General features: G+C 46.6%; 1 long non-coding RNA gene across 3 annotated transcripts in view; it reads left to right on the forward strand.

Annotated features, from left to right (window-relative positions):
* Nucleotides 1–13926, forward strand: part of LOC134933113 (uncharacterized) — a 185375-nt gene that overhangs the window by 72211 nt on the left and 99238 nt on the right. Inside the window, exon 4 of one of the 3 annotated variants that reach the window (XR_010179608.1) lies at nt 10078–10210. The exons of 1 other annotated variant lie outside the window; for it this stretch is intronic. This is a non-coding gene — a long non-coding RNA (uncharacterized LOC134933113). The remainder of the gene's footprint in view (nt 1–10077; nt 10211–13926) is intronic. One more of the 3 variants, XR_010179609.1, reaches the window with a different exon arrangement.

A 13926-nucleotide genomic window follows, 5' to 3' on the forward strand; every position in this document is an offset into this window, starting at 1 on the left:
TAATGCAAATTCTGAGACTCTGGCGGGACACTTGGCGTGTCTACTGTAAAGGTGCATACACACTGGGCGTTTTTGCCCAGCGTGTATGCACAGCGATGATCGCTGACATTGCTGGGCTGAAAATCGCTCAGTGCATACACACTGGGCGCTTTTCCCCCCTGCCCAGTGATGTCAGTGGGGGTGAGTGGCTTTCTATAGCAGGACACTATGGAAAGTCGTTCACCCGGCCGGTCATCTGCTGGTAAACAGCAGATGAACGGCGGACACCAGCGATAAAGTGGGTGCGCGCATTAGTGCTCATTGCCGGGGCATACACACTGGGCGGATTTTAGCTGAAAGCAGCTCAACACACCAAAAGTGACCTGCTTTCAGCTCAAATTGCTCAAAATCGCCCAGTGTGTATGGGCCTTAAGTCGCAAAGTCCACTGCGTCAAACAGGGCTATTTGGCACAATCTGAGTATAGTTGTATCTATTTGGACACATCTGTACATAAGAAAATTGTGAAGTAAGAAAGAGGGTTTAAAAAAAACAAAAAACATATATTTGTTTATACTGTATATAAATAAATCAGGCAGCACTCCACAGGCTTTCAATTGTTTTAAACTGTGTCCTTTATTCCTGCGGCATTTTGGGGTTTACACCCCATAGTCAGGGACAAGCGTGTATAGTCACATTTAACAATACATGTATAGTCACTCCAATACAACAATTAAACAATGAATCACTCTCACCTGTTGGACACTGCCCTCTGAGACCTGGACCCACGCACCAAAATCAGCCATCACTGGATCCAAAGTCTAATTCAGAGTTTATCACACAAGCAAATTTGTTAGCAGATGGCCAAAACCATGGGGGTCATTCCGACCTGATCGTAGCTGTGCTAAATTTAGCACAGCTACGATCACTGACCCTGACATGTGGGGGGACGCCCAGCACAGGGTTAGTCCGCCCCGCATGTCAGGCGATGCTTTTGTACATGTAGAGCAGGCATTCCCAACCACGGTCCTCAAGGCACACCAACAGTGCAGGTTTTAGTGATATTCAGGCTGCAGCACAGATGGTTAAATCAAAATAACTGAGGTACTAATTAAGTCACCTGTGTTCAAGCCTGGATATCACTAAAACCAGGACTGTTAGTGTGCCTTGAGGACCGTGGTTGGGAAACACTGATGTAGAGTAACTCCCGGCCAGTGCAGCTCCTGCGGCTGGCCGGGAGTTACTTGTCGCTGCCTGTGTCGCAGCGGCTGTGTGTGATGCCGCCCCGTGCACAGTCCGGCCACACCTGCGTTGGCCGGACTGTACCCCTAAAACGGCGGCCAAATGCCGCCGTGCTGCCCCCTCCCGCCTCTGCCTGTCAACCAGGAAGAGGCGATCGCTAGGCAACGATGGCCTTCGGTCGTCTGGCATGCGCCGGTGCACTGCGGCACCGGCGCATGCGCTGTTCTGACCCGATCGCACCGCTGCGAACAACTGCAGCGTGTGATCGGGTCGGAATTACCGCCCATGTGCACTGCGGGGCAGTAGAAACAAAGTAACCCACCCAAATCTAACTCTCTCTGCAAATGTTATATCTGCCCCCCCCCCCTGCCCCCACCACCATTGCAGTGCACATGGTTTTGCACAACTGCTAACAAATATGCTGCTGCGATCAACTCTGAATTATCCCCCCAGTACCAATAAGGTGGTGCCCGGCACATGAGCCTGCGTATATATAATGGTTACTAAGCAATGCTCCATAATGCAATAACACAGTAGCAAAACATTTAATACAGGACAAAAGATCATTGATCACAGTTTGTGATACAGACTAACAATTAAAAAAAAAAAAACTGCATTACACTATACAATCCAAATAGATATACAAATGTACTAATATGGGTATTTCAGTATATACTGTAGTCTGGAAATGGACTGTGTAAATCAGTTTCCCAAACTCCTCCATTACAGTCCATGTTTTAAGTATATCCATGCCTGAGCACAGGTGATGTCATTATTGAATTGCCATAATATCCCTTTATTGCAGGGGACCTGTGATTTACATAGGCTCTGTGGCTGATTAAAACCAGGTGAAATTCAGGCTGTCAGCCAGCCACAGAACTTGTGTAATTCATGAGTTCCTGATTTAAAGCGACAGTATGGTAAGCCTCTATCTATCTATCTATTCGTATGTGTTTGTTCTCAAACTTCTGATTGACTTTGAGTTAATAAACCTGAGCTCAGTTAATTGGGTGATGCAAATGGTTTGGGTTTATCACATAAGCTGCCAAGCTGACTCCTTTTCACAGCAAATGCAATCAGCTGGGCTGAGTTATTATCTGTGCATAAGGCATATTTTAACTAATTAAACTTTTGCTGTAGCATTTAAAAACTATATGTGAAAAGCAGAATTCGAGTATTATCTTGCAAGAACCATGTTCTTGGTCTCTACCTGTTTTTTTTTTTTCTTTGGTCAACATTTGCACTTAAAATTCTGTGGTAAATGCTGTACATAAAATGAAAGGCAATAAAATGTAGTACAGATATAAAAAAAACAAAAAGCTGAAATTGTCATTTTTCGATCCATATCTTCACGGTTATCAATTAATAAACACACACACTCATACCCCTTTTCCACCAACGAGAAAAGCCCAGGTTATTGCATTTGAAACCCAGGATTTTTGTCAGTGGAAACGGTTCAACCCAGGTCCAGTGACCCTGGAAAACAACCATGCTAGCGATGATGTGGATGTCCCAGGTTCAAACTCCACTCTAACAATCAGTGACCTTAGGGTATGTACTCACAGGCTGCTATGTATTGTATATGCTATATATATATATATATATATATATATACACACACACACACACACACACACACACACATACAGTATGTGGTTGATTCTCCTGCATCCTGCCCACTTCCCAGTGAAGTGGACAAGAATGGAAGGGGAGACCAAAATTATGCTTTTCTATAAGAATTGCATCATTCTGTCTAGTGATGAGCGGATTCGGTTTTACTCGGTTCTCAAAACCGAATCTTATTGGCTCACTTATGTCACGTGTTTTGGATAGCCAATAAGATTCGGTTTTGAGAACCGAGTAAAACCGAGTAAAACCGAATCCGCTCATCACTAATTCTGTCCCGCACTTCTTCTGAGCCCATAATTTGCAGGATTATAGCGCAATGAGGTAGGTCTTAATGATAGAATCTCCCCGCCCTCTCAGTGGCTTGCTGCAACTCCTTTCCGGGTTACTCCCGGAGAGGACTTTACAAAAGTAGGCAAGAGTGATATATGCATGTTGCACATTACACCGCATTGCTTTCACCAAGTGATGAAAACAGTTTAATTAGACACAAAAATGTTAATATGTTTGACAGATCCTGGGTGCATCCCGCATACCTCCCAACATGACCCTCTCCAGGAGGGACAGAATGCTCTGCTCCTGGGCTTCCCTCTTCATTTATGATTGCCATCACCTGTGCCGAAACACCTTTCTCATCCATTCACCTGTTCTACACAGGTGACTGCAATCATACATTAAGAGAAAAGTCCAGAAGCAGAGCATTGTGTCCCTCCTGGAGAGGGTCATGTTGGGAGGTATGATTCCCATTCTTTTTGGTTTTCCCAGTGAGTATGAACAAAGCATTCTTCACACTGACCAGCAGATCACTATTTTATGGTACACCACAGTATGAATGCAGCACACATCAGGACAGTGTATAACCACCCATGAGTACAAGTCTAAAGTAGATCATGCTAACACTATACCATGTGTTAGGTCTAGGCATGGGCGTAGCTGTACCTCCCAACATGACCCTCTCCAGGAGGGATAGAAGGGTGTGGTATGTTAGATAGACTAGACATAGGTCGACAGTGTCTAGGTCGACCACATATGGTTCGACAGTAAGTTGGTCGACATATACTAGGTCTACATGACAAAATGTCGACATGAGGGTTTTTCCCCCCACTTTTTTTGGTGTAGTTTCCAATCGTAGAATGGCGGGGAACCCCAATTAGTGCACCGTGTCCCCTCTCATGGCTCGCCATGCTTCGGGCAAGGTGCCTCGCTAATAAAGTGTAATAATCCAACAAGAAAGTGGTGTTGTATGTGTTATTTTGTAATGAATACAAATTAAATATTCTGTGTTTACTTTTCTCTTGATAAATATGAAAGTATTTATTAGAAAATGTTCCACTGCTTTTTATTTGTCTTTAGTTCTTTGTTAATAATGGTATGATTGTTTAGCAGACAAATGTTAATGTTCAGAATAAAATAAGTTTAAAGAGCACCCAGAATGGTTTGAATTATAATATAATTGTTGTAGGTATAATTGATTACACATGATTCTATTTAGATGAACCCAAACCTTCTAAAAAATCTCAGAATACCCCACATTGTTATGGGTAGACTTATGTTATGGGTAAAACAAGTTGAATCATTGTTTCTCTGACGTCCTAGTGGATGCTGGGGACTCCGTAAGGACCATGTGGAATAGACGGCTCCGCAGGAGACTGGGCACATCTAAAGAAAGCTTTAGGACTATCTGGTGTGCACTGGCTCCTCCCCCTATGACCCTCCTCCAAGCCTCAGTAAGATTTCTGTGCCCGGCTGAGCTGGATGCACACTAGGGGCTCTCCTGAGCTCCTAGGAAGAAAGTATATAATTAGGTTTTTTATTTTCAGTGAGACCTGCTGGCAACAGGCTCACTGCACCGAGGGACTAAGGGGAGAAGAAGCGAACCTACCTAAGTGGTGGTAGCTTGGGCTTCTTAGGCTACTGGACACCATTAGCTCCAGAGGGATCGAACACAGGACCCGACCTCGTCGTCCGTTCCCGGAGCCGCGCCGCCGTCCCCCTTACAGAGCCAGAAGCAAGAAGGTGGTCCGGAAAATCGGCGGCTGAAGACTTCTGTCTTCTCCAAGGTAGCGCACAGCACTGCAGCTGTGCGCCATTGCTCCTCATGCACACCACACACTGCGGTCACTGATGGGTGCAGGGCGCTGGGGGGGGGGGCGCCCTGAGCAGCAATATTAACACCTTGGCTGGCGAACTGACACCATATATAGCCCCAGGGGCTATATAGGTGTTTATTAACCCCTGCCAGAACTTTTACAATAGTGGGAGAAAGCCCGCCGAAAAAGGGGCGGAGCCATCTCCCTCAGCACACTGGCGCCATTTTCCCTCACAGCTCTGCTGGAGGGATCGCTCCCTGGCTCTCCCCTGCAGTCCTGCACTACAGAAAAGGGTTAAAAAGAGAGGGGGGGCACAAATTAGACGCAGTATATATATATTATGCAGCTATAAGGGAAAACACTCTCTATAGGTGATATCCCTGTGATATATAGCGCTCTGGTGTGTGCTGGCATACTCTCCCTCTGTCTCCCCAAAGGGCTTTGTGGGGTCCTGTCCTCTGTCAGAGCATTCCCTGTGTGTGTGCTGTGTGTCGGTACTGCTGTGTCGACATGTATGATGAGGATAATGATGTGGAGGCGGAGCAAATGCCTGTGAATGGGATGTCACCCCCTGCGGGGTCGACACCGGTGTGGATGGACTTATGGAAGGAATTACGTGACAGTGTCAACTCCTTACATAAAAGGTTTGACGACATAGGACAGCCGGCTGCTCAGCTTGTGCCTGTCCAAGCGTCTCACATGTCATCAGGGGCTCTAAAACGCCCGCTACCTCAGATGGCAGACACAGATGTTGACACGGATACCGACTCCAGTGTCGACGACGATGAGACTAGTGTACCTTCCAATAGGGCCACCCGTTACATGATTGAGGCAATGAAAAATGTATTACACATTTCTGATAATACCCCAGATACCACAAAAAAGGGTATTATGTTTGGTGACAGAAAACTACCAGTAGTTTTCCTGCATCTGAGAAATTGATATGAGGTGTGTGAGGAAGCGTGGACTTCCCCCGATAAGAAATTGATAATTTCTAAGCAGCGTACCCTTTTCCGCCAGAGGATAGGTCACGTTGGGAAATAACCCCTAGGGTAGATAAAGCGGTTACACGCTTATTAAAAAAGGTGGCACTACCGTCACGGATACGGCCGTCCTGAAGGACCTGCTGATAGAAACCAGAAAACTACCCTTAAAGCTATATACACACACACGGGCATTATATTGAGACCTGCTATTGCCTCGGCATGGATGTGCAGTGCGGCAGCTGCGTGGTCAGATTCCCTGTCGGATAATATTTATACTATAGATAGGGACAATATTTTGCTGAAAATAGAGCATATAAAAGACGCTGTCTTATACATGCGTGATGCACAGAGGGATATTTGCCGACTGGCATCACTAATAAGCGCTGTGTAAAACCATTGCCGCCAGACGGGGGTTATGGACTCGGCAATGGTCGGGCGATGCCGGTTCAAAACGGCACATGGAAGTTTGCCCTAGAAGGGGGTGGAACTGCTTGGGGATGGTCTTTCAGACCTCGTTTCCACAGCTACGGCTGGGAAATCAAAACTTTTGCTACAAGCTACCCCACAACAAAAGTAAGCACTGTATTATCAGGTACAGTCCCTTCGGCCCCAGAAAAGTAGAGGGCTAGAGGCTCATCTTTTCTGCCAAGAGGAAAAGGTAGAGGGAAAAAGCTGCAGCACACAGCTAGTTCCCGGGAGCAGAAGTCCTCCCCTGCGTCCGGTAAGTCCACAGCATGACGCTGGGGCGGGTACAGTGAGGGCCCGTCTCAGAAATTTCAGCGCACAGTGGGCTCTCTCACAGGTGGATCCCTGGGTTCTTCAAACAGTATCTCAGAGGTACAGGCTGGAATTCGAGACGTCCCCCCCCCGCCGTTTCCTAAAATCTGCCTTACCGGCAACTCCCTCTGCCAGGGAGGCAGTGTTGGTGGCTATCCAAAAAACTGTATTCACAGCAAGTGATTATCAAGGTACTCCTCCTTCAACAGGAAAAGGGTTACTTTTCCACAATGTTTGTGGTACCAAAACCGGACGGTTCGGTGAGACCCATCTTAACTTTAAAATCCTTGAACACATATAACAAAAGATTCAAGTTCAAGATGGAATCGCTCAGGGCGATTATTGCGATCCTGGACGAGGGGGATTACAGGGTCTCTCTGGACATCAAGGATACTTACCTGCATGTCCCCATTTACCCTCCTCACCAGGAGTACCTCAAGATTGTGGTACAGGACTGTCACTATCAGTTCCAGACGCTGCCGTTTGGATTATCCACGGCACCGAGGGTCTTTACCATGGGTAATGACCGAAATGATGATACTCCTTCGCAAGAAGGGAGTTTTAATTATCCCGTACTTGGACGATCTCCTGATAAAGGCGAGGTCCAAGGAACAGTTGGTAAGGGGGTAGCACTTTCTCGGGAAGTGCTGCAACGGCAGGACTGGATTCTCAATTCCAAAGTCACAGCTGGTTCCGATGACACGTCTTCTGTTCCTGGGAATGATTCTGGAAACAGACCAGAAGAAAGTGTTTCTTCCAATGGAAAAAGCCGAGGAGTTGTCATCTCTAGTCAGAAACCTCCTAAGACCGGGACAGGTGTCGGTACATCAATGCACACGAGTCCTGCGAAAAATGGTAGCTTCGTACGAAGCAATTCCATTCGGAAAGTTCCACGCAAGGATTTTCCAGTGGGACCGGTTGGACAAATGGTCCGGGTCCCATCTCCAGATACAGCAGCGGATAACACGGTCGGCAAGAACCAGGGTGTCGCTGCGGTGGTGGCTGCAGAGGGCTCATCTACTAGAGGGCCGCAGATTCGGAATACAGGACTGGGTCCTGGTGACCACGGATGCCAGCCTTCGGGGCTGGGGTGCAGTCACACAGGGAATAAAATTCCAAGGACTATGTCCAAACAGGAGTTTTTCACTTAACCTAAATTTTCTGGAGATAAGAGCCATTTACAAGGCCCTAAGCAAAACAAGGCCCCTGCTTCACCAGCCGTACTGATCCAATCAGACAACATCACGGCGCTCGCCCATGTAAACAGGCAGGGCGGCACAAGAAGCAGGAGGGCGATGGCAGAAGCCACAGGGATTCCCCGTTGGGCGGAAAATCATGTGGTAGCACTGGCAGCAGTGTTCATTCCGGGAGTGGACAACTGGGAAGCAGACTTCCGCAGCAGACTTCCGCAGCAGACTCCACCCGGGAGAATAGGGACTTCATCCAGAAGTCTTCCAAATGCTGGTAAACCGTTGGGAAAGACCACAGGTGGACATGATGGCGTCCCGCCTCAATAAAAAAGATATTGCGCCAGGTCAAGGGAACCTCAGGCGATCGCTGTGGACGCTCTAGTGACACCGCGGGTGTACCAGTCGGTTTATGTGTTCCCTCCTCTCCCTCTCATACCCAAGGTACTGAGGATAATAAGAAAAAGAGGAGTAAGAACTATACTCATTGTTCCGGATTGGCCAAGAAGGGCTTGGTACCTGGAGCTTCAGGAGATGATCTCAGAGGACCCATGGCCTGGGTCACTCAGACAGGATCTGCTGCAGCAGGGGCCCTATCTGTTCAAAGACTTACCGCGGCTGCATTGACGGCATGGCGGTTGAACACCGGATCCTGAGTGAAAAAGGCATTCCGGAGGAAGTCATTCTTATCCTGATCAAAGTCAGGAAGGATGTCAGCCTGAAGTTCAGACGTTGTAAGGGAGTGCTGCATATTCAGCCCCTTCTTTGTGCCCCAGTGGCACCTTGGGATCTCAATGTGGTTTTGGAGTTCCTGGAATCACATTGGTTTGAGCCACTTAAAACCGTGGATTTGAAATATCTCACATGAAAAGTGGTCATGTGTTGGCTCTGGCTTCGGCCAGGCATGTGTCAGAATTGGCGGCTTTGTCATAAAAAAGCCCTTACCTGACTTTCCATATGGATAGGGCAGAGTTGAGGACTCGTCCTCACTTTCTCCCAAAGGTGGTATCAGGTTTTCACTTGTACCAACCTATTGTGGTGCCTGCGGCTACTAGGGACCTGGAGGATTCCAAGTTACTGGACGTAGTCAGGGCCCTGAAAAATTATATTTCCAGGACGGCTGGAGTCAGGAAAACTGACTAGCTGTTTATCCTAGATGCACCCAACAAGCTGGGTGCTCCTGCTTCTAAGCAGACTATAGCGCGCTGGATTTGTAGCACTATTCAGCTTGCGCATTCTGCGGTGGGACTACCGCAGCCTAAATCTCTAAAAGCCCATTCCACAAGGAAGGTGGGCTCATCTTGGGCGGCTGCCCGAGGGGTCTCGGCTTTACAACTTGGCCGAGCTGCTACTTGGTCAGGGGCAAACACGTTTGCAAAATTTTATAAATTTGATACCCGGGCTGAGGAGAACCTGGAGTTCACTCATTCGGTGCTGCAGAGTCATCCGCACTCTCCCGCCCGTTTGGGAGCTTTGGTATAATCCCCATGGTCCTTACGGAGTCCCCAGCATCCACTAGGACGTCAGAGAAAATAAGATTTTACTCACCGGTAAATCTATTTCTCGTAGTCCGTAGTGGATGCTGGGCGCCCATCCCAAGTGCGGATTGTCTGCAATACTTGTAAATAGTTATTGTTACACAAATCGGGTTGTTATTGCGAACCATCTTTTCAGAGGTTCCATTGTTATCATACTGTTAACCGGGGTTCCTATCACGAGTTATACGGTGTGATTGGTGTGGCTGGTATGAGTCTTACCCGGGATTCAAAATCCTTCCTTATTGTGTCAGCTCTTCCGGGCACAGTGTCCTAACTGAGGCTTGGAGGAGGGTCATAGGGGGAGGAGCCAGTGCACACCAGATAGTCCTAAAGCTTTCTGTAGATGTGCCCAGTCTCCTGCGGAGCCGTCTATTCCCCATGGTCCTTACGGAGTCCCCAGCATCCACTACGGACTACGAGAAATAGATTTACCGGTGAGTAAAATCTTATTTTTTCTAATAATTATACTGACAAAGAAGTCAGCAGCGAAACGTGCGTCGGTATCAGCGTTTGCAAGGAAAAATCCTTCCTTTCATATTGGCGAGCTAATTGAATCAGGCAGTGCTGACAATTAGCTGTGGGGTAAACTCTGCAGCTAATTGAATATGCCCCTGTGAATTTCAAAATTGTAATAGGACTCTTCTTTGTCCCCAGAACAGCCTGAATTCTTCATGCATTGGATTCATCATGGTGCTGGAAACATTCCTTAGAGACTCTGGGCCCATGTTGCAGCTGATTTGTTGGCTTCACATTCATGCTGCAAACTTCCCATCCCACCACACCCAAGGTGCTGTATTGTGTTGAGGTTTGATAACTTAGGAGAGTCATTTGATAAAGTCAGTTATTACCTATAAACATTAAGCTATATTCTATTATGGACTAAGTACGCCATTGGCGCACTGAGTACCGTAAGGGTACGCACCTAGCGTAGCAGACACTAGGCCGTGGGCGCGACGCACGAGCGACACGCACACTCACGGAATGTTATACAGTAACCCTTAGTAACAACACACCGTAAGGGTATGCTTACACTTTAAACCTTGGCAATGAAATACTATAATGATGTAATACTTATTAACCTTGATAATATGAAAACTGTTTGAGCGATTGAGACGCTCAGAAAACCCTTTACAGTAACTAGTGAAAACACAAGACCTGGTTTGGATTTAAAAACCACTTAGGCTCTAACACCCTCGTGGATAATTCTTTTAGAGTAAAAAGGGGAAAAACAGTACAGCTTATACACTACAAAACGAACATCAAAATCTAAACAGAATAACGAGGAATAATATGAACAATAGCGAACGATCGCAAACACAAGCAAACAGAGTGAGTACACAATGAGAACAAATGGCAAACACAGAGGATAACAAAATGGCTACAGAGAACTTACACACGTGGGAATGATTCGCAGGCACGTCCTGAATCCAGCCCTCAGCCTTCAATGTGAAAACCTTGCAGAGAGAGTGAGTGACTGGACAGGCAATGGTGGTCTTTATATACACAACATACAGTAACAATACAATGGTCCCTATAATCTCATGATTCATTGGACACAGGAATGTGTCTCTGCATTATAACAAAAGGTCATAGGTGGGTTCGAACAGGTGGGCTGTGCCTTTCTCCAACTGCTCAGGTGGGAGGTATCCTTAGGATTCCCGCCGCATGGGTAATGAACAGCAAATACAGTAAATATCTATAAACTACTTTTGTACATAACTATGCGCAGGAGCGAGCATTCTCTTCCTAACCAACACCGAAATGTTACTATTAAAATACTCTACAGCTGGATACTAGACACCACCGTTCAACCTTTATCTGACCTTTCCTACCATGCAAAGAGGAATTTCTCCGTCCAAGAACCGTTTAAACTAAATATACTTTCTGACATTGTTAAGGGGAATATTATCCATAAAACACACTATATGGGTAAAATATGTTATGATCGAATCGCCCGCTAGACGCTTACAAACTCTACCGTAAATGCGCATACACCGCGCGTGATCGCCGGAGCGATCTTACGCAAATTGCGGATATGTGCACGCACGGCAGAGCGTGTGCAAGTGCAGCGGGCATGTGCATGAGGGGTTAGTACAAGGCATATGTATCAGGATATTTTTTCGACTTTGACACATTTGCCACACACTGAACTCATTGTCATGTTTATGGAATCAGCTTTACATGACATGTATTTTGTGATATGGTATGTTATTGTTACAGCCCCTAAGAGAGACCACAAAGTCAGACCCTGCTTTTTACCTGTCTAGCTACTGGTGAGGTCCCAGCACAATGTTCCAGGTGTTTGTGGGCATGCGGTCCGTGCCATAGCAGTGACTTCTCTGTCTAGGTTTGGCTGTGTCTGGAGTACAGAACGTGGTTGCAGAGGGCAGATCTGACTCTCACCAATCCCAGCCAGCTGGATAATCAGCTGAAGGTGTCACCCAATCTAGATTCCTCTACAGGTATAAAACTCCCAGACCATCAAGCCCAAGGTTGTCAGTGCCACAAGTCACACAGCGTTGCATGTGAGCTTTGGGCCTAATTCAGCTTCCGATGCTGATCTGCAAAAATCAATATGAATCGATTTCAGCGCATCAGCACATGTGCGTACTCATGAATGTGCATGCGCAAGGTCTTAAACTGCATTCTCTTAAGAACGCAGTTTAAGACCTGGAGGGGGCAGGAAGGGGGCGTCGACGCTGCATTTTGTAGGCATTGATGTTCCATTTTAGGGTCCGGTCCGGTCAATGGAGGCATATCTGGACCGTTAGAGGGGCGGGCTGCAGCAGCTGTGCGACTAAACATGGCAGCCCTCCGACTGCCTAGGGAGATACCTTAATCATGCAAGGGCATTGCTGTATAGCGATGAGTTTGCATGTTTGCGGGGAGGCAGGGCCTGGCATGCGGGGTGGCCTTGCCCTGTGCTGGGTGCCCTCCCCCGCATGTTAAAGAAAATAGTTGTAGTTTTGTTTTTTCAATTCGCAAAACTACAACTGAAACTGAATTAGGTGCTTTGTACCTTCTCTACTCAGAGGTTACAGTTGGCTTTGCTGAGTTCTGACTACTCCTGGAAGTCCTCCCAGTTCCATTCCAAACTTCTGTTGCTAAACTTTAGCGGTTCTAGGCCGATAACAGTTCTCATCGGTTCTAGCCTGATACCAGTTCTCTTGGGTTCCAGTCTGATACCTGTCCTCATCAGTTCCAATTCTATACCAATTTTCACTGGTTCCAGTCTAATATCAAACCACCATCGGTTACAGTGTGATAACTGCTACCATCAGTTCTAGTCCGATACCTAACTCCATCGTTTCCAGTCCTATACCTACCTCCATCGGTTCCAGTCCGATAGCTGTCTCCATCGGTTCCAAACTGATATCAGTATTCACTGTTCCAGGTGCAACTAGCATCTCGGCTCTCAGATTGATATTTCAAGTCTCCAGTTCACAATCTGTAAACTACATTTCTCGGTTCCCTGTTTCCTGACCACACAAAGTTTATCTAGTGCTAGTTCCGAGTAACCCAGACAGGGGTCCGCGTCCTGCTTGCTGGTCAAAGTGAAGTCCAAACCTCCTTGTGGGGGTCCCTGGTGAAAACCGCCAGCGAGTTAGACTTCATGCCCATGCTCTGGGCCTCTGCCAACCACTCTGTGCCAGTTCAAATTCTCTACTATACTTCCTTTGATATCCTCCAAGCCTTCAGTATTATCTGTTCAGGGTTCCAGCTGGACACTGTCTTCATTTATGTGAAGAAATTACTTCAGACCCTCTCGCTTCTAACACTCCATTAATCAAACTCCTCACAGCTCTGACACTGGTTCGGAGACTCTCACACAACAGATCCTGACAGTTATTCTGCTTGAAGAAGCCATTAGATCACTACACAGTGGCCATAAAGAGTTGCACCATCAGCCTAAATCATTGACATAAAGCTGGGTTTATTTATGTTGTCTACCCCAAATTCTGACCTTACCATCTGCACATTCATCAAGATTCTTCAGACCAGTCTTTTCCAATCTTCAACTGTCCAGTGTTGGTGCCTTTTTTAGTCGCATGATTCTGTTCTTAGTTGACTGAAGAGGAAACCAGTGTTGTCTTTTGCTGCTACAGTTCATCCCCTCCAAGGTTCGACGTGCTTTGCGTTCAGTGATGCTCTTCTCCATTCTACTCTTGTACTTCATTGTGATTGCAGTTACTGTCACTTTCCTGTCAGCTTAAACAAGCTTTAGAGAAAGAGGATGCACAGCAAATCTCCTTAATTTGTGCTTGGAGAATGTCAAAACTTACTGTAAACCAACAAGACCTCATCCAAGATAAGGTGCAAAATATTAATGAATTATTATCCCATTCATCACCAAGTGCAGTAAGCATTAAAAACAAGTTAAAAACCATCATCAACAGACACTGGCATGTGTAACTAAAAGCCCTATACTGAAATAAATCGTAGCAACCAAACCACAAGTCATCTAGCTCCTCCAGTCCCGAAGTCACGGAAAAGAGAGCAATT

This window comes from Pseudophryne corroboree, chromosome 6 (genome assembly GCF_028390025.1).
Source record: "Pseudophryne corroboree isolate aPseCor3 chromosome 6, aPseCor3.hap2, whole genome shotgun sequence".
NCBI classification, from domain to species: Eukaryota; Metazoa; Chordata; class Amphibia; order Anura; family Myobatrachidae; genus Pseudophryne; species Pseudophryne corroboree.